The 19125-nt window shown below is 38.9% G+C and overlaps 1 protein-coding gene across 8 annotated transcripts in view; it reads left to right on the top strand.

Annotated features, from left to right (window-relative positions):
• The window catches only part of LDB3 (LIM domain binding 3), a 211061-nt gene that overhangs the window by 66619 nt on the left and 125317 nt on the right, over positions 1-19125 (top strand). The gene's annotated exons all lie outside the window — the stretch shown is intronic.

Raw genomic sequence — 19125 nt, 5'->3', positions numbered from 1 at the left:
TTGTACAGTGTGCAAGCTTGGGTGGAATTTGTCCCATTGAATATAAAATGGATATGCTAATGCTTCCTCAGCCCTCTAGGAAATTTTTAAAAGCATCCTGTTCCAAAGCAATTCTGCTTATAATTGATTTTGTTCTTGCTTATTCCCCTGGCTGATGTCAAACTATTTTGTTTTTTGACATCATGAATGTCTGCTGTGGAAATGATCCCCTCAAATGGAGGATTACGACTTCTTCAGATGAAGAACAAGGTGAAAAATCCCACCAGACATTTGCATCAGATCCCTTCAGTGGTGGCTACTAGAGGCCTGATCCTTCTTTCTGTGAGGGTGAAGCCTAGCTTCCTTTGAGAAAGATGTGGTCTGAGCACAGGACTGGGAGCCAATACAATTGCAGGGTGGAGAATCTCCCTCACAGAGATGGGAGGGGGAAAAGCTTCCTTCCCATGGAGAGCGCAGAATCACTCTCCTGATTCCTCCTGGTATTGCTTCCTTGCACTGCATAAGAGAGATTTCATTTCCGAGAGCCTTGTTCTAAAATGCAGTAACCTTCTTTGACATTGTGATTTAAGTTAGTTAGAAAACTGTCTTAATATCAATTTAATATTTAAAGCTGTGTAATAAGAGGCAAAGTAACTGCTACTTACATTGTTTGGCATTTTGGAGAGAATACTTCATATAAATCACAGGAAGCAATCCTTGGGAAGGTTACGATGTGTATGATGTGTTATGTGCTGAGAACATAACAAAGGCTCTGTTGTGCCATTGCATAGATGAACCAGTTAGCACCAGGAGCATACTAACTGCTAAGGGACACAGATCCTGGTTTGAGGTTTTCAAAGCAGTGCAGGGGATTCTAATAGATGATGTGTGGCTAAATTCCCTGAAACTTCCGTTTTTTAAGCAGATGTTCCTATTAATGCATAAAATAAGTAAATGAAAAGAAAAGGCACTAAGAAAGAGTTCCTAATGTATAGAATGTCTTCGGTTTTCATGTGATATCAGTTGCTTTTTACAAATTACATTGCATTAAATGTGGATTGGAAAAGAGAGAGTTAAGTTTAATAATGAAAATAGCCTTAGGAAGTCTGAAAAAGATTGCAGTCTGTCTTGATTGATTTCTCTTCACCCCTAATCTCAATATATCAGGTAGAGGGGCATATAGAGTTATTTCCATCACTCCATGTAATGTGGACGGATATCTCTCTAAGGCAGTGGTCCCCAACGCGGTGCCCGTGGGCGCCATGGCGCCCTTGGGGGCATCTTAATGCGCCTGCATCCTGGACCCTGGGAGAGCACCCGCCGAAATGCCACCGAATTTCAGGGGCATTTCGGCAGGGACGCCTCTTGATGATGACGCTTGTTGCCAACAAGTGACGTCATCGAGAGGCGTTGCTCCTGAATTTCGGCGGGGACGTCTCTCAATGACATCACTTGTCAACGGCAAGCGGCGTCATCGAGAGGTGTCGCTGCTGAAATTTGGCGGCATTTCGGTGGGTGCTCCACTGCCGCAGTAGTCCTTCATCTGGCGCCCGCCAGACAAAAGGTTGGGGACCACTGCTCTAAAGTAAGCAGGAAGGGGACTCAGCCAAAATTAATAAAGGGCCAGACCAAAGGCCTGATAGAAACCCCACTGAAATCAATGGATTTCCATTGACGTTAGTGGGCTTTGGGTCAGGCACCAAGCCAATAAATTGACAAGAGTAATTTTATTTCATCCACAACCCCTTGGGCTTCCAAACTAATGCTACGCCCTTGTAGAATAGATCCAGGAGGGTTTATGTATCTGTACAAGTGAATTCCCACCTGGTCTTCTCATATGCTATACATGTGCAAGTGTACAACTTCTAGCCCTGCTCTCTAAGGGTTTCATTATGCTGCTGTAGTGGATGTGAATGGATTTCACATAGATTTTTTTTGTGCTTTTTAGAATAGGTTTTAGACTAGTCTGGATTATTCTTTGCCTTTTGAAGGAAAGGAGAAATCCTTCCAATAAAAAAGCTCTCTTCTACTGGATTCTCATATTTTTTACTGAGGGTTTAAATCTCTTGAATAGTAGTCATCTTTTTAGGCCTCAAGTTCATTCAGGACAAGCAATGTTTCCTTTTCTTGGCATTATTGTGTACATGTATTTTTTTTTCCAACCACCTGCAGTACTTTTTACCCTACTTTTTAATAGCAGTGAAAAATACAATAAATGTTAACCTTTTTAAAAAATTTATTTCACTAGTGTGGAAATGTAACAATACTTTGTTTTCTGTGAAAGGACTAGATGGTCTCAAACTGCTTCAAAGAGTATCCATATCTCAAACCCACCAACACAGCTGGCACCTTTGTTGGCAGTCTTAGCAGAAAAAGGATTGAATAGACATGGAAACTATGCTAATGTCTTACAAAAACGATTTAACTAATTTGTTATAAAGGACATAAATGCATCTTATTTTCATAAGTAATAATTTTATACAAAAAGTCAGAAAATGGTTGTGAACCATGAACGTTGGCAGTATGTGATGTCCCAACTTAGTGTACTCCATCAATTTGTTCAACACAAATAATGACTAGAGTCTTGTATTCATATATGTGAGTTTGCTCTGCTGTTATTCATGTGGCCATCTTGTTCCTCGTTTGACAGTTCAAGCAACAGCCAGTGTTTGTTAAAATATTTGTAAAATCCTGAAAACTTCACATATTTTAGTATAAAATAGATTTATTTGAAAACTCTTAATAGAACTGTGATGTTCTCAAACCACTATTACTTTATTGCTGTTTGTTCTATTGCTTTTTTTAATTTATGCATCCATTCACAGCTTAAAATCCGGTATCACATGACTCAGATGACCAGTCTCTCACTGTGAATAGTCAGAGCAAACAGTTTCAGAGTACCATATAGGCTGAAATGTGTTTGCATAGATTAATATATTCATGTTAATCAGATCAGTTTGTGAACAGGAAAGAGCTAACATTGCAGTGAGCATTTAATAATCACAAAAAAAGTCTAGCAGCTTTTATATTCACAACATTTTACCTTTTGCAGATGCATTGCTCTGAATGATTTTTTTTTCACTAAATTTCCTTTTGTTCTGTTGCCTCTTGATGTTGGCCATCAGTGAGAGATGGTGGCTTCTTCTGCCTTGTTAGACCATCTAAAAAAAAAAAGAAATGATGAACAAAGGATGTGAAATCAATGCAGACTTTTTACAGTAGAGTCTGGTACCTAAGCAGATTTATGGACACTGATGGATTTAGTATCAACTGGATGTCTAACGTAGCAAATGCCAGTGAAATGAGGTATGGTCTGAGGCTAAAACAGGGAAAGAATAAGTTAAATGTTACTTAAACAAATTAGATTGTCTTCAGGTTGCCAGGGCTTGATGAAATACATCCTAGAATACTCAAGGAGCTGACTGAGGAGGTATCTGAGCCATTAGCGATTATCTTTGAAAAATCATGGGAGAGATTCCAGAGGACTAGAAAAGGGCAAATATAATGCCAATCTATAAAAAGGGCAATATAAGGACAACCTGGGGAATTACAGACAAGTCAGCTTAACTTCCAGAATGGAGCAAATAATTAAGCAATCAATAATGGAGCAAATAATTAAGCAATCAATTTGCAAACACCTAGAAAATAATAAAGTGATAAGTAACGATCAGCATGGATTTGTCAAGAACAAATTGTGTCAAACCAATCTAATAGCTTTCTTTGACAGGATAACAAACCTTGTGGATGGAGGAAAATGGTAGATGTGGTATATCTTGACTTTAGTAAGGCTTTTGATATTGGCTCACATGACCTTCTCATAAACAAACTAGGGAAATACAGCCTAGATGGAGCTACTATAAGGTGGGTGCATAACTGGTTGGAAAACCATTCCTAGAGAGTAGTTATCAATGATTCACAGTCATGCTGGAAGGGCATATCGAGTGGGGTCACCCAGGGATCGGTTTGGGGTCCAGTTCTGTTCAATATCTTAATCAGTGATTTAGATAATGGTGTAGGGAATACACTTCTAAAGTTTGTGGGTGATACCAAGCTGGAAGGGGTTGCAAGTGCTTTGGAGGATAGGATTAAAATTCAAAATGAACTGGACAAACTGGAGAAATGGTCTGAAGTAAACAGAATGACATTCAATAGGAACAAGGCTAAAGTACTCCATTTAGGAAGGAACAATCAACTTCACACATACAACATGGGAACTGGCTGCCCAGGAAGTAATACTGTGGAAAGGCATCAAGGGGTCATAATGGATCACAAGCTAAATATGAGTCAACAGTGTAACATGTTAAAAAAAAATGCTAAATGCATTAGCAGGAGTGTCGGAAGCAAGACACAAGAGGTAATTCCTCCACTCTACTCCACACTGATTAGGCCTCAACTAGAGTATTGTATCCTCATTCTGTGTGCTACATTTCAGGAAAGAAGCACACAAATTGCACAAAGTCCAGAGAAGAGCAACCAAAATAATTAAACATGACCTATGAAGGAAGATTGAAAAAATTGGGTTTATTTAGTCTGGAGAAGAGAAGACTGAGGGAGGACATAATAGTTTTCAAATCCATAAAAAGTTGTTGCAAGGAGGAGGGAGAAAAATTGTTTTCCTTAACCTCTGAGGATAGGACAAGAAGCAATGGATTTAAATTTGCAGCAAGGGAGATTTAGGTTGGACATTAGGAAAAACTTCCGAACTGTCAAAGTAGTTAAGCACTGAAATAAATTGCCTAGGGAGATGCTGGAATCTCTGTCATTGGAGAATTTTAAGAGCAAGTTAGACAAACACCTGTCAGGTAATACTTAGTCCTGTCTTGAGTGTAGAGGACCGGATTAGAAGACCTCTCAAGATCCCTTCCAGTCCTATGATTCTATGAAGTTGGAGTCAGATACACTAAGCAAGCTTTCACTCTGCACAATCCAGGATTTAAGCAACCCTCATCCCATTGACTATGGAGTCTTTCTAGACTTGCATATATATTCCTGCTCCCCTAATCTGCCTGGTCATTTTATGGAGGTTCCTGAATTTCATACAAGGTTGAAGGTTGAGCACATGCATAACCGAGGTTAAGAAGGTTAATTCAGTCTTCATAAATGACCATGGAAAATTTACCAAGTGCAAATCTACTCTCCCGCTCTCTAATATGATTAATGGTGATGGAAAAACCTGTGATATTTAGTCACCTACCAAAAAATTACTCATTTTGAACAAATCTTACAAGGTTGGATTAATTGCACAGGTGAGTGGAAGAATAATTTGATTGATTGTATTTCACTTCGTTCCCTACAAGCTACTCTTTTACTACAGAAACTGATGGTTGCTTTGTCCCATCTTCTCTAAGAGGAGAATAAACTAATCTGCAAGGTGGTGGATTCTGGTATTGGTAAATGCTGAAATAGCAGGGGTCAAGTGACTGTTGCAGCATTATCCTTGCCTATTGGCAGTCACTGGAGATAACTGCACTCCATTAGCACTCTCCTTTAGGGCTCAAGAAGAGTCTTATATGTTTAAACAAACTGAATGATCATAAGAATTTCATTAAAATTCTTCTCCCCTCAGATCTTAATCAGGATTTTAAACATTTGGATAAACAAAAGAGCTTAAGAGTTATCTACTAAACTCTCCCATCATATTTCCCATTCTCTTGGACAGTGTGATGTTTGGTTTCTACCATCCATCATTCCACTGATCCTGCAAACAGTATTACCAAGTTCACAGAACGCATTGTTTGGACTCAGAGTTGCTTTCACAAGCTGTACCCCCACCAACCTAATCAAGCTGTGGCTTTTAACAGCTGGGCTAGAGAGAGAGTAGGATATGGAAGGAGGGTGGTCACAGTGGCTTTCAGTGAAGTGTGGTATTGATGCTCAATCACTTTTAACTGGAAGCTATTATATGACTCTACTTTCAATGCATATGGACTGAACTTGCTTTGCTTTTCCTCAAATCTATTTAAAGGCCAAAACGTCTTCATTCCACATTCTTTCCTGGAAGTGACTATGGTCTCTTCGTGACTATACATTTTTGGGGTGGGCACTTCAAACTGCCAGGTTCATAAAGGAATCCACACCTTTCCAGCTACACCACATCACAGGCCAGCTACATGGCAGAAGATCTCTCTATTCCTCTGATGCACCAACAATGTCTAGGATACATGACTTGATGTGATATACTGTGGTAAATCCTATATCCTCAAAAGTGATTCTCACAGCCAAAGTAATTGTCAAGTGCCCTTCTTTAAGGGAAAGAGATACTGACCTAGGGGAGAAAGGTGGGAACTATCTCTGAGCAGTGAGAGAAGGCAAAGAGAGTTTCCAATCAAACCAAGAACCAAAAGGAGGAGGAGAAACCCCTTTGGATCTAGTAGCCAGCAAAGTGACCAGTGTTAATTGAAATGGCTGGAGGTTATACCTCCAACTAGCCCTCTTCTAGCCATGGCTTGTTTGGAGTGAGGCTAGCTTGGAAAATCTTAGTACTGTGGATATGAAATTGAAATCAGGTTTTTCCTCAAGACTTTAAAGAAAGGTGGGAATGGAGATGCATTAAAAAAATCTGATAGGTACATTAAAGGTGAGAAATCTTGGGAAATTTCTTTTTTAAAAGTATTGCTTAAATAGTTTATTTTTCTGTTGCCCTGTATTACAGTAAATGTAGGGGAAGGGAATATCTGCATATGGAATGAGAATATGGTGAGGCTAACACCTTTTAGGGCTTTGGATGGAAAGGCTGTATCCCTAGATTGAGATTATTTAGGACAGTAGTGCATAGTAGCAACACTGCTCTATAGAGAATGATCCTTGCTAGTGAGATTCCCAAGCTATGCCAGGAAATTCATAGTTTTGTTTTGCTCTTCAAGCACTGTTGATCAAACGGAGCTAGCTTGCTCACTTCCTCTATCTACAATACCAGAGCAGAGAGGAATCTCATTTTTAAGCAATGAGATATGAAATCTAGACATTTTCACTCCCAGACAATTTTTGTAAATGGCTCTTGGCTCCAAGAGCAGTGACATTTTCTTTTATAGATCTTAGCCCTGAAGGGTTCATGAGCATTGTTTATAACATGGCACCTCAGATGGAGTGTGCTGCTTCTTTCTTTTATTACCACACTTACAGGCCTGGTGGTTTTTTAGTGTGGGCAGGTGGTTGTTATTTATTTGATTAGCTAAGAAATTGTGCATTCTGGAAACAGTTGTGCAGGACATCAAATCAAACTGCAAATATCAAGCCTCACACAGCACACTCCCCTTCTCTTTTTAGATTGCCTGCTTATACCAAGGTGAATCTGAGTTCCTTCTGTCTAAATGCACATAAGTGAAATATTTTCTTCAGGTTAGATTAATCTAAGTTGTTGAGTGTTCAGTTATCATAAATACTTTAATAAATTGTTGTGCCAACCCTGATCAAAGCTCCATTTGCATCATTCAAGTGGATATTCATGTGCTTCCACAAATATCCCAATAATCTGTGAAGAATATTGGCATATCCAGTCTTTTTCTGGTCTGCATTTCTCATGACCAGATACTTATTGTAAGAGGTAATTTCTTCAATGTGGCTGGAGCAATGAGATAAAGAAATTACAGGAACACAAAACTCCAATAAATCTGTGGCATACCTAATTATCATCATATTTCATAGGATTTGTGATGTTAATTGGAAGAAGTTGGACAATTATTTTCTTGGGGAGGCTTCTGTGGATTTTCATTCATAGTGTCCTAGCCCTGTATTCCTGCATCCTAGCATAGTTAGGTGAGGTTTACTTCATGAACCTTCAACACAACTTTATAGAGTCACAATTGTCCTGCATATGCATTTTTCCCCCCCGGCCCTCCTATCCATTGAGATCTGTGGGCATAAATGATATTAAGTGTTGGAGAGTTCCTATGGGGAGGGGGAGGAGAAATCAATTTGCTGAATTTTTCTCTTGTTAAAGGGGAAAATATTCTATTTGCCCCCTCTTGACTGTATCCCACCCTTGACCAGTGAGGGGTAGATCTTTGCGAGCTGCAATGTGACCTCTTCCAGGGCCTTCTACCACATGCAGCATGCCCGTCCTGCCAGCTAGAGCGCCACCTATCCTTGGCCTTTCTGATTGGTACAGGAACACTGAGTTCCCTAATTTTCCTTCCCCCATTCCCTGCATGGAAAGTTAGGCCTCAGCTTCATTTTCTGGCTTCCCATTCTCTCTAGTCTATGGAGCTCACAAACATAAATGCAAATTATGTTACCGAAGTCTGAGAGGGTTGCAGGGAGGCATGGCATGCAGAGGTGGAAGGACTTGGTCATAAGTGGGATGAGATATGTGTGGGAACCTTTCAAAATAGAGTCCAGCCATGCCCAACTTTCCTCTACTTCAAAAAGATTTTGCCTAGCAATTTAACTCTGCTTTCTCTTGTGATATAGAGAATAGGGGTGTGTGTATGTGTAGGGAGAAGTAGCTTTTTACATTAACCAGTGGAACTCAGTGCTGCAGGTTATTATTGAGGCAAATGGCTTAGTAAGTTCTTAATTTATGTAAAATAAATATGATTAGATGAATACATTTTTCACACACCTGCACTGGGCTGAACACACAGAACTGAAGTTCAGTGCTAATTTTAGTAGACAGTGGTATGGAACGCTGTAATGGAACTGTAAAGTCCCTAGGGCACTAGTAAAAGGAAAATATTACTGATTCAGTTTTGGTATCCTTGTGGTTTACTTGTGTTTAATTGTCATTAGTATAGTATTGAAAATGTTTATCCTGTTCTAACAAATTATTTTAAAAAAAGCCCCACAATTTTACCATCAGACATTTAAAGTACATGATGTTGCCTGACAGCTGCTTCACTGACATAGGAGTGCAATAAGGTTGTGGCTGTATGTGCAAAACATAAACATGGGCAAAAATCTATTTACATTCAATACAAATTGGTTTCTTTTTCAACTCCCAATAAATGCAGTGCATGAAAGTGCAGTATCTAAGCCCTTCCTGGGGAATCTACACAAGGACTTGGTTCTTCTCACAAGGAATCAGATCAGCGTCTTTGGACAGGATTCACCAAATGCTCAGGTTTAGTCTGGAAAGTGCAGTAACATGAGAGCACCTTGTTCTACTCACACAAGTTCTCAGAACATTTGGTGGAAATCAGGAGGCAGACATTTTACAGAGTTTTGCTGGAGTTGAGTGAAGGTGATAACAACAGTTTTGTTGCAGTATACATACTGACAGATGCTCCATTTTCCAGTGAAGTGACTAACTGTTAAATTGAATCAGACTGGAAATAATGGTCACATTTTTGACAGTGAGGGTCTTGACTAATATATGCTGGCATACTATATATATTAGTATGCAGTAAGCACAAATATGATAGCACTTCTGTAGTCTAAAATTGCCTATGATTTTCATATAACGCTGCTCACTTCAGCTAAGTATCTGATAACCTCTTGCATTCACTGAAGTTTTTGCTTGAACAAATAGGGAAGCTGTCAAGATCAAGACAGATTAATGTTTTACCATAGCAATAGAAAGGGAATTATTCTCACAGGCCTGTGCTGGAATGTTCCAAAGGAAGAGAACAAGACATATGATTGTTCTGTGTCTTAGTACAATCTGGGAAATACCTCTATGGACCAGTACCTGGAATTCTACTATCCAAAATAGAGTTAAGGAAGGAACAGAACAAGCTAGGGAACTGAGACAAACTGATGAGTTGGATTTTAGTGATGTGTAAAGAGGTGTGTAACTTGTAAAATCATTATATAAATAATACTAGCTTAAATGTGTAAGTGAATGTATAAACTCTGCACGAGACAGCTTCTATCATATAGAACCTTTTTTCTGTACTATATTATCAGCTTATCGCAGTAACGCTGACTGACATTGGTTATTTGGTCTCTTGAATATATTTCCTAATGAACCAAAGTACGGCCAAGCAACTGAATATACAATTTATCAACAGAATCTGGTAAACTGCTTTTCTCTGCTTGAAGAAAGAATTGTTTACAACCCAGGGCTAATACTTCAGCATTTTTTTTCCTTCTGTAAGCAATGGAAGTCTCCTTTGCTATCCCAGACTTTATAATCCCACACTGGCATCAGTGTATTGTAATGGAATATTAAGACATCTGGAAGTGTTCATTAGTTTAGTCTTTAAGAGTCTGTGGAGAGTACATGAAAGGCCTATAAGCTCTTCAGCGCAGTGAGCTGATTCTGCTGTATACCTGACTGAGGTTATACTAGAAAACAAATTTCTGTTAGAGATCCATACATAATTCCAGCAGGTTCACCTCTAGCTAGTCATATGGCAAGGAGCACTCAGGAACCAAGCTTTGGTCCACATCAGGATTTCATTTTTGTGTCTACCTTGAAGTTGAACAGCCATTTTGGGATATTAATTTGAATATGTTCAATATAATAAAAATATATTCTAATACAGGGGTTCTTTGACTTTTATACTGGTTACCCTCCCTTATACATTAAAAGCACTTTTTTATATATTTAACACCATTATAAATGCTGGAGGCAAAGCAGGGTTTGGGTGGAGGCTGACAGCTCGTGACTGCCCCCATGTAATAAGGTCGCAACCCCCTGAGGGGTCCCAACCCCCAGTTTGAGAACCCCTGTTCTAATATAATAAAAATAATGATAAAAATTAGCACTTCTCATTGTCCTAGTGCATCATAAACTTCACATCTCTGAGAGAGCTATGAGGATTAAAGTAAGTAGTATTCTCCCCATTTTATGGAGAGAAGAGCAGAGGCATATTAGTTCAAGAGCATACTTCTCATGGAGAAGTATTGGAAGCTCTACTGTGAGATGTCAGTTTGCTTAAGGCCACAGAGGCAGTCACTATCAAAAATGATGTTAGTACTTGAGAGCTTCTGCCCTCTACTCTTGTATTCTTACCAATAGGTTGTGCTTCTTTAGTACAACAAAAGAGATTAATGCTAGGGCTGGATCACCAGTTGGGGCAAAAATACAAATCCACTCGAATCTGACATTAAATCTATTGAACTGAACCTGAACATCCAGAAATTTGTTCAGCAGTCAAAACCCATCTCTTGGGAGCCCATCCATGGTTTAAAAACAGAAGCTCAGAGTTCTACATGTTCATCAGTGACAGAACTCCGTCCTCATTTCTTCCTTGTTCTCACTGCCCTCGGACTACCCACCACAATCTTCACACTAAAGAAGCTGGATCCCTGGAATCATTGCACTGTTCTGGAATGTGGGTGTGATTCCCAAACCCAAGCCCTTAAGAATAGTGAGGATGCTGCAGTAAATTCAGACATGGCAAGTTGGGATGTACCTCATGTCACACCACAGTGCATCCTCTGCCATTGGGTGGGGAGCCTCTTCCAGTAACCCAGGGCCAGCATGATGGTGGCTCATAAAAGAGAGGGGAAACAGAAGGATCTTTAGGTCTTTGGCAAGGATGTGGGGGGGCGGTATCTGAATCTTTGGACAAAGGAATCTGTAACTTTAATGTCAGACTGGAGTGGGCATGTGTCCTATCAGATCATATTAGTTACCCGTTCATAAGATATTCATAAACATTCATAAAGCGATTATGCCCATATTTCAGCTTAACTTTGATAGAATATAACTTGTGATGATACATTGATTATTGTAATCTTTATGGTCTATTGTAGTTAGGAGGATTTAAATAAAACTCTTAAGTATTAATATAATTTTGTTTTTATATAGAAATATGCCATAGAAGATATGAGATGTAAGAACAATTAAATACAAATATATATTAAAAAAAGGTTCCCTTTTCTAGAGCTGTCCACCTCAGAGTTCCGTAGAAAATTGTATTTAAACACAAAGATTATGGCCATCAACAAGTTAATAAAATTAAGGAAACTATGGCTGAATATAGAGGGGAAAATGAGTCAACTGTTAGATGTATTAGATATCCCATGGGATGTTCTCTCAGTGGAATTACTTCACTGAAATAATTAAGAACTGGACTGATCAAAACACTGAGGAAAATATAGACTATGTATGAAACAAGTTTCCATTGATCTGTTATGTAGCTTCTTCTGTAGGTGAGGAGAGAATATTTTCTTCATTTCAGTTTATTCAGCTAGTTCAGTTCACTGACTAGTTCATTCAAGTTAAGAAACCAATTCAGAGTTGAAAAAGCAGGAAAGCTTGTTTTCCTCTTTCAATCTATGAATAAACACTACATCTGAGAGATGAAATCTACTAGTTCTAAAAGCTCAAAAGACATGACCAGAAACAATCTGTTAAATTCACTAATTACAGATAATACTTCCTTAGTTTAATAAATCTGCTGTTGCAGCTGAAGGACACTTATATGTGCAGGAGTAGTGTCCCACAGACAAAGTTGTGGGCATGTGTGTACAGTCTGGGGGAACAGTCTCCAAACTGCACAGTATTGTTAAAATGCTGGAACTCTGGTAAAATAAAAACTTCTTATGCTAGTAAACAAGAGTTGTGTAGTGGCTAAAGAGGACCACTTCTAGTATGGATCTAGGGAGTGTTATTTTCATTCACCTAGGTTCCATTTCATACCTACATTTCCTTTTTTTCATTTTTGCACCATTTTAATGTCATTAAAATAAAAGCAAAGTTAAAATTACTAAAGAATATTTTATAGGCAGAACAAGCTTATAATGTAAATTACACCCTGGTGGGCAATACTAAATAAAGTAAGCTTGCACCAACTGGTTCATACTTTTAGCCTAATATTAATAGTAGTTCAAATAATTACAATTACTGTGGTCTTGGGAATATGTTCCTAAGTAGTTAACTCAAAAAAGAAAGCACAAAAAAAAATTCAAATAAAACAAATGCTAATATAAAAAGAAAAACAAAGAGTGGAATGAAGGCTTGGCTTGACATAAGAAATTGGACATGGCTGAGGCCTCATGTCTTGGGAGACAAGATTAGAGAGGTAAATATATCAGCAGGCTGAAAACAGAATGTCTGTACAGCTAAGATAAGGGGGAGCACCCAGAGAACCTTTGACAATGGACAGGGTAACAATGGATAAGATAAGTAATGAATGTAAAGATGAGATTAAGAGTAAGTTGTGCATGGATTGTGAATGGACAGAGCAAAATGTGTCATGCAATATATAGTCAATGTAAATGTATATGAAGAAAGAGGTTTGTATAATTTTGGATATGCAGTATGCTAATCCTTTAGTCTTGGGTCTGATCAATTCAGCATTTTGCTGTATGCCAGATAAAGGAACTTGAGTGACAAGACTGGGGTTGGACTGAATTCTTGGGGAACCCCAACAAGTTGCAGTAAATGGATTAAATAGTTACCAACTTTTCTTTAGGAAAATAAATAAAAAAATAAATGCAAGTTACAATTAAAATCAACTATTTAAGTTACATTTTATTGAAATCGCTTTAATTTAAATCAGTCCACTCTGTATACTTTATTCTTCTTAGCCAGAGAACAGACTGACAATTGACTCCAGAGCTTTAGAGAGCAGTTTGCATGTGGCACCACCAAGTTTCTTCTGAGTGTCTGCTATTGCGCTGTTCTGAAAGCACAAAAAGCACATCCAGCCCCCAGTCCCTGCTAACAGATCAAGAATTTTCCTGCATCTTGCCAGTTTCTCACAGGCAGAAAAGACGCCCTTTCCCCACTTGGATTTCCCCTCCCCAATGTTCAATCCAATTATACATCCAACTGCCTCTGAATTAGACCACCTTGAGAGGGTAACATACTTCATTGTTACGTGGCGGACTATAGCCAAGACAGTGCTGTGCGTTGCTATCCCAGGATGATAACATTTATCAGTTAAAATTAATGAGCACTTTTTCCATGGAAAAAGAAAATATCAACACTGATCACAGCAATGAATATTTATTTTTCTTAGATGCGCAATTTAATTCAGTTACTATCTGAATGGGCTGCTATTTACACATACTGCATGGAGCATGTGCTTATTAGTTTCAGAGAAGAGCCAGGAACCATGGATAACTGCCATGACTTTAAATGGCAATAAAATCTTCATTGCACAGATCCTACTTAGGTATTAGAACAGGTCTCAGAGTGCACATTGCTTTGATTGTTTTGAGGGTTTTTTCCTTCAAAATGTTATCTTAGAAGATAAATTAAATTGTGAAGAATATTCCCTAGATGGGTTAAAGTTAATCTCCAGGTGAGTTGTTCCACAGCATTACATTGCATTCACCATGAAAAGGTCATGATGGAATTATAGGTACATCTCATTTGAGCTGGTGGGCTGACAGAAACATACTCAATTGACAGTTATAATAATTTCAGACAAACAGTTATTGATTAACTTCCTTGTTGCAGAATGTAATGTTATCCATAATGCTATTATAGACAAGATGGCCACAATGTTTTAAATATAGAGCCTTTTCTCATTGATTGGTACTCTTTAGCTTACAAAATTGACTGTTATGTGTAAATTGCACATTTGGTGCAGGAGGAGCCTATTGCAGTCCACTTCAGTGATGATAACAGCCACAACAGGAGTGGATATTTAATAATAGTGAGAAGATACTTATACTTTTTCAGTTATTCAGCAAAACCTGTGCATTGTCATTTGAATCAGATGAGGTTTGTCTTAAAATTCCAGAATAGTGTAAAGTAATTACAGAATGATATATTTGACTTCTGACCCAGTAAAGAAAGTAATGGAATCAGTATTAAGGATGAAATGGTGCATTATTTACATGAAAATAGGAGCCTAGGTACTTGCCAGCATAATCAGCCAGAATAAATGGAGTTAAATGCTACTGATTAAAAAAGAATGGCAGAGAGTATTGATCCAGGCAGTTTTTTAACTGGTATTTCAGTAAAACTCTAAGATTCCTCCCACCCTAGGTGAATAAGATTTAAAAATATAGGCATCGGACATCTATAGTATTATAATCACCCAGCTCTTGATCTTGTAGGACACAGCAAGTGTTAAAGATAATGAGCCAAATCTCATTGTCGGTTACACTCTTGCACCCACACTGAAGTCCATGACAGCTGAGTGTTTGGGAGAATCAGCACAGATAATTATTGCACCTGTGGGAATAGAAGTTAAAATAGAGCACGAGTGAAAAGTGGGCTGCTGGTTTCAAGTTAGCGCAGTCTCTGCAAAGGGCAGCTGAGGATTGGAACAGCAGCCAGCATTGCAAAGTAAGCCGAAGGTGCACTGTTTGCACACTGCTTGTTTTCATGATGACTACCTCTAGCTGCCACTCTCTCTCTTTCATGAGTACTAAAAATTCACCATGAAAATAGTTAGTTATTCTTTTGGTAGAATAATACCAGTCTGTGTTTTGGCTTTGTCAGAGAATACACAATAGTTACCCTTGTTTGAACATTTAGAAGAATTGATGAAAAAAGGAATGAATGAAGATCTCATTCTGACATGTTTTCTATTTTGGAAGCAGAGAAAGAATTCAAAGGCCCTGGATTAACTGAAGTGCAGCTAAAACATAATTATCCACATTAGTGAGCTGCTTTTGCCCCACATACGCCAAGGATAAATGCTCTAAAAGCCTCCAGAATACATTGAAATGTCCACATTCAAAGTAGAAATTAGAATGAAACAGCTAAATAAATATTGTGTAAAAAGCCACAGGATGCTGAAGAATGTAATTTGTTGTTGAGATACTTGGAGCACCCTAACCACTGCTTCTGCAGTTAATGAGATACAGACAGAGGTACGGGGATAAATGGATTCCATCTTTGTTAGTCAATGATTAGAAATTCCTTTGGAACTGCAGCATTATAGCTTCTGTGTGTGCGCAATAGAAAGCTGTGTCAGTTGGATCTTACATTTTCTTGTGCTTTATGTTACCTTTTTGAACTAGGCTAGATGCTTTTAAGGTTTGATTGTAACTCCATGATTCTGGAGGCCAGGTCCCAGCTTAGTTTAGATCAGAATGGGGGTTGCTATAATCTCCGATGGCTTTGGCCCTCCAACAGGGTATTTGCCAGCCAGGAATTGCTCGCTTGTGCAGGGACTTTCAGGAGAAACTGTGTAGGACCCAGCTGTACGGGTTCTGTGCCTGCTGGGGAATTTTCCTATACTAGGAAACTGGGGAGATCTTTCTGCTTCTCATCCCTCTGATTTCTTTGAAATACTTATAAATACTCACTCTTACATATTACATCTGTTTCTTCACACATTATGATTATTTAGTTGTATTACAGTAATGCCCATCAGACTAGGACCCATTATTCTAGGCACTGTACGAACACCAAGCAAAAAAAAATGACCCAGACAGAAAGGACTTATGATTTAAGTTACTCCTCCTATTAGCTGTTGTCAGTGTGGTGGTGGTGGAGTGGGGTGGGAGGGAAGGGTGAGATGGATATTTTCCCCCTACATGAAACTGTGACCCTTCCATAGCTTACAATTTTTGTGCCATTGTTCTTGCATATTGCATTACCCCAACTGAACATCATATCTCTATTTCCATACCCTTTATACTTTAATTGGATTCCTTCTTAATGTCCATTTATAATCCTAAATAATGAATGTAGAAGTAATTTCTCTAATAATTTGGTACCCAGTTCTGCAAACCCCCTGTATGCTGAGCTACCAAAGATTTCAGTGGAAATTGTGTGTTTGGAGGGCTTGTAGGATCAAGCTCGGCGATCCTAGACTGCTTATATTATCGTGGTTGCTCTCTGCTGTCCCACCTTAATTTCTATGATAACCTCTTCAATAGCAGCGTGACCAGAGTTCTGCACAGCATTCAAATACATCCTAGCAAGTTCATTACCCAGGGCGAGAGTAAAACTCTCCATTTTATGTTTGTCTCCCTAAATTCTTGAAGCATTGTGCGGAAGGCAGCAGAGTTTTATTCATCTGAATGTTTCTGCCAGTATTTTAAAGGAGGGATTGACGTAAGTGTCATTGTCCTCTGATCAATAACACTGCTCTACAGCCAAAATGCTTCTGAAATAAATATAGTCCAACTTTACTAATTTTGGGTCACTGAGAACGAAAATGATGCTTAAAATTGTTGATTGGCTCTAGTTTTCAAGATATGCTGTTGGGTCAGTATATACGACCCTTGACTTGGGAATGGCGGAGGATAAGTGAGTTATAAAGGGAAGGGATCTCAATTTAAACCAGAAATGACTAAAATACATCTTTGACTGGATCTATGAATAAATCTATGACTGGGTTTGGACAGTACTTGCTTTTTAGGCAAAACAATGAATGATGCAATCTGAAGCTGGTATTGCATCATACATGATATGAATTGCATCATGTTATTCCCAGAAGTCATGGATGGTGCAATCATAACGAAGCTTACATCACTCTTGCTGAACAAATTGCCCTATCTCAGCTCTAGAAATCATACAGTGTCAGGTGCTCTCTTATTTGTCAGTGTTTGATTTTGCAAAGGGACACATTTCTGTTTAGCCCAAGTGAGCAGAGATGCCTCGTACTTGTGTGAACAGTGCAGATAACTTCTGCTATGTTTGTGGTGAAGTGACTTTTGCATCACAAAAGCGCACTTTAACCAGTATGGTTAAGAAAGCCTATCACCTTTCTTTCGGCTGCAAAATTGGAGATCAGGACAAGAGGTGGGCCCCACACATATGCTGCAACACTTGTGCAACAAATCTTCGCCAGTGGTTGAACAGGAAAAGGAAATCTATGCCTTTTGCAGTGCCAATGATTTGGAGAGAGCCAACAAATCATACCAGCAATTGTTACTTCTGCATGGTGCCTCCAGTTGGGAAAGATGTATCAAAGAAGAAAAAGTGTACTGTGCATTATCCAAACATTCCATCAGCTATACGCCCAGTACCCCACGGAGAAGGACTGCCGGTTCCTGATGCACCAGAATCATTCTTACTTGAGTCAGACGAGGAAGAGGTTGAAACTTCTGGTCCTGAACCATCAATGTCACAGGACCCACATTTTCTCCCATCCTCCTCCTCTGAACCACACCTCATAACACAAGGTGAACTGAATGACCTTGTCAGGGATTTGGAACTACCCAAGAGTAAGTGTCATAAACAGATAGTTAAGGGTTAATGTCTCTTTTACCTGTAAAGGGTTAACAAACAGGGACCCAAAAACCTGATCAGAGGACCAATCAGGAGACAAGATACTTTCAAATCTCGTGTGGAGGGAAGCCTTTGTTGTGGGTTTTGGGTTTGGCTTTGTTCTCTCTGGGTCCAGGACGGGGCTAGAGGTGCAACCAGGTTTCTGCCAATCTCCCTGCTACAGTCTCTTATCTATTCAGAATTGTAAGTAAGAAAAGGCAGTCATAGTCTTTTTAATTTGTTTTTTTTTTAATTTGCATATGTGTACTTGCTGGAAGTAGCTTAAATTGTGTTTCTGCTGGAGAAAGTTTCTTTCTATTGTTTATAAGTTGAAAGACCCTGTAACTTTTTACCATTTAAAGTGCAGAGATAAACCTTTTACTTTTTTCTTTCTTTTTTATTAAAAGTTTTGCTTTTAAGACCTGTTGATTTTTCTCTCCTAATTAAGGCTCAAAGAAATTAAGTCTGTATATATCAGGGAATTGGTGGGGAGAAGGGAAGGATAAATTTCCTCTTTGTGTTAGATTCACGCAGCTTGAATCTGTATTGCCTCTGGGTGAGGAGGAAGCAGGGAGGGAAAGGTAAATTTTCCTCTTTGTGTTAGATTCACGGAACTTGAATCTGTATTGCCTCTGGGAGAAGGGGAGAGAGAAACTTGACCTCTCTGTGTTGTGTTTCAAGGAATTGAATCACAGTATCTCCTAGTGTACCCAGGCAGGAAAGATCTGAGAGGAGGTAAAGAGGAGGGAGGGAATGGTTTATTTCCCTTTGTTGTGAGACTCAAAGAATCTGGGTCTTGGGGTCCCCAGGGAAGGTTTTGGGGGGACCAGAGGGTATCAGGCCCTAGAAATTCCTGATTGGTAGCGGCGCTACAAAATCTAAGCTGGTAATTAAGCTTAGAGGACTTTATGCTAGTACCCATATCCTGGACGCTAAGGTCCAGATTTGGGAATTATACTATGACATGGTTGGCAGCTAAGTGAGATAGATAAGAATCCAAAAGCCAGTAAGATTATTAATGTGCTTCTCTGCTAGCTGGTTATAAGCAGAGGGAAGGGGTTTATTTTTTTAAACTGCAGCCAGAGAATTTTTTTTCCTTGCTCCGGTCTGGCTGTGCATAGATATGGCCTCAG

This window comes from Gopherus flavomarginatus, chromosome 6 (assembly GCF_025201925.1).
Source record: "Gopherus flavomarginatus isolate rGopFla2 chromosome 6, rGopFla2.mat.asm, whole genome shotgun sequence".
Classification (NCBI taxonomy): domain Eukaryota; kingdom Metazoa; phylum Chordata; order Testudines; family Testudinidae; genus Gopherus; species Gopherus flavomarginatus.
The sequence above is the reverse complement of the archived record's forward strand: the minus strand, read 5'-3'. Positions and strand labels throughout refer to the sequence as shown.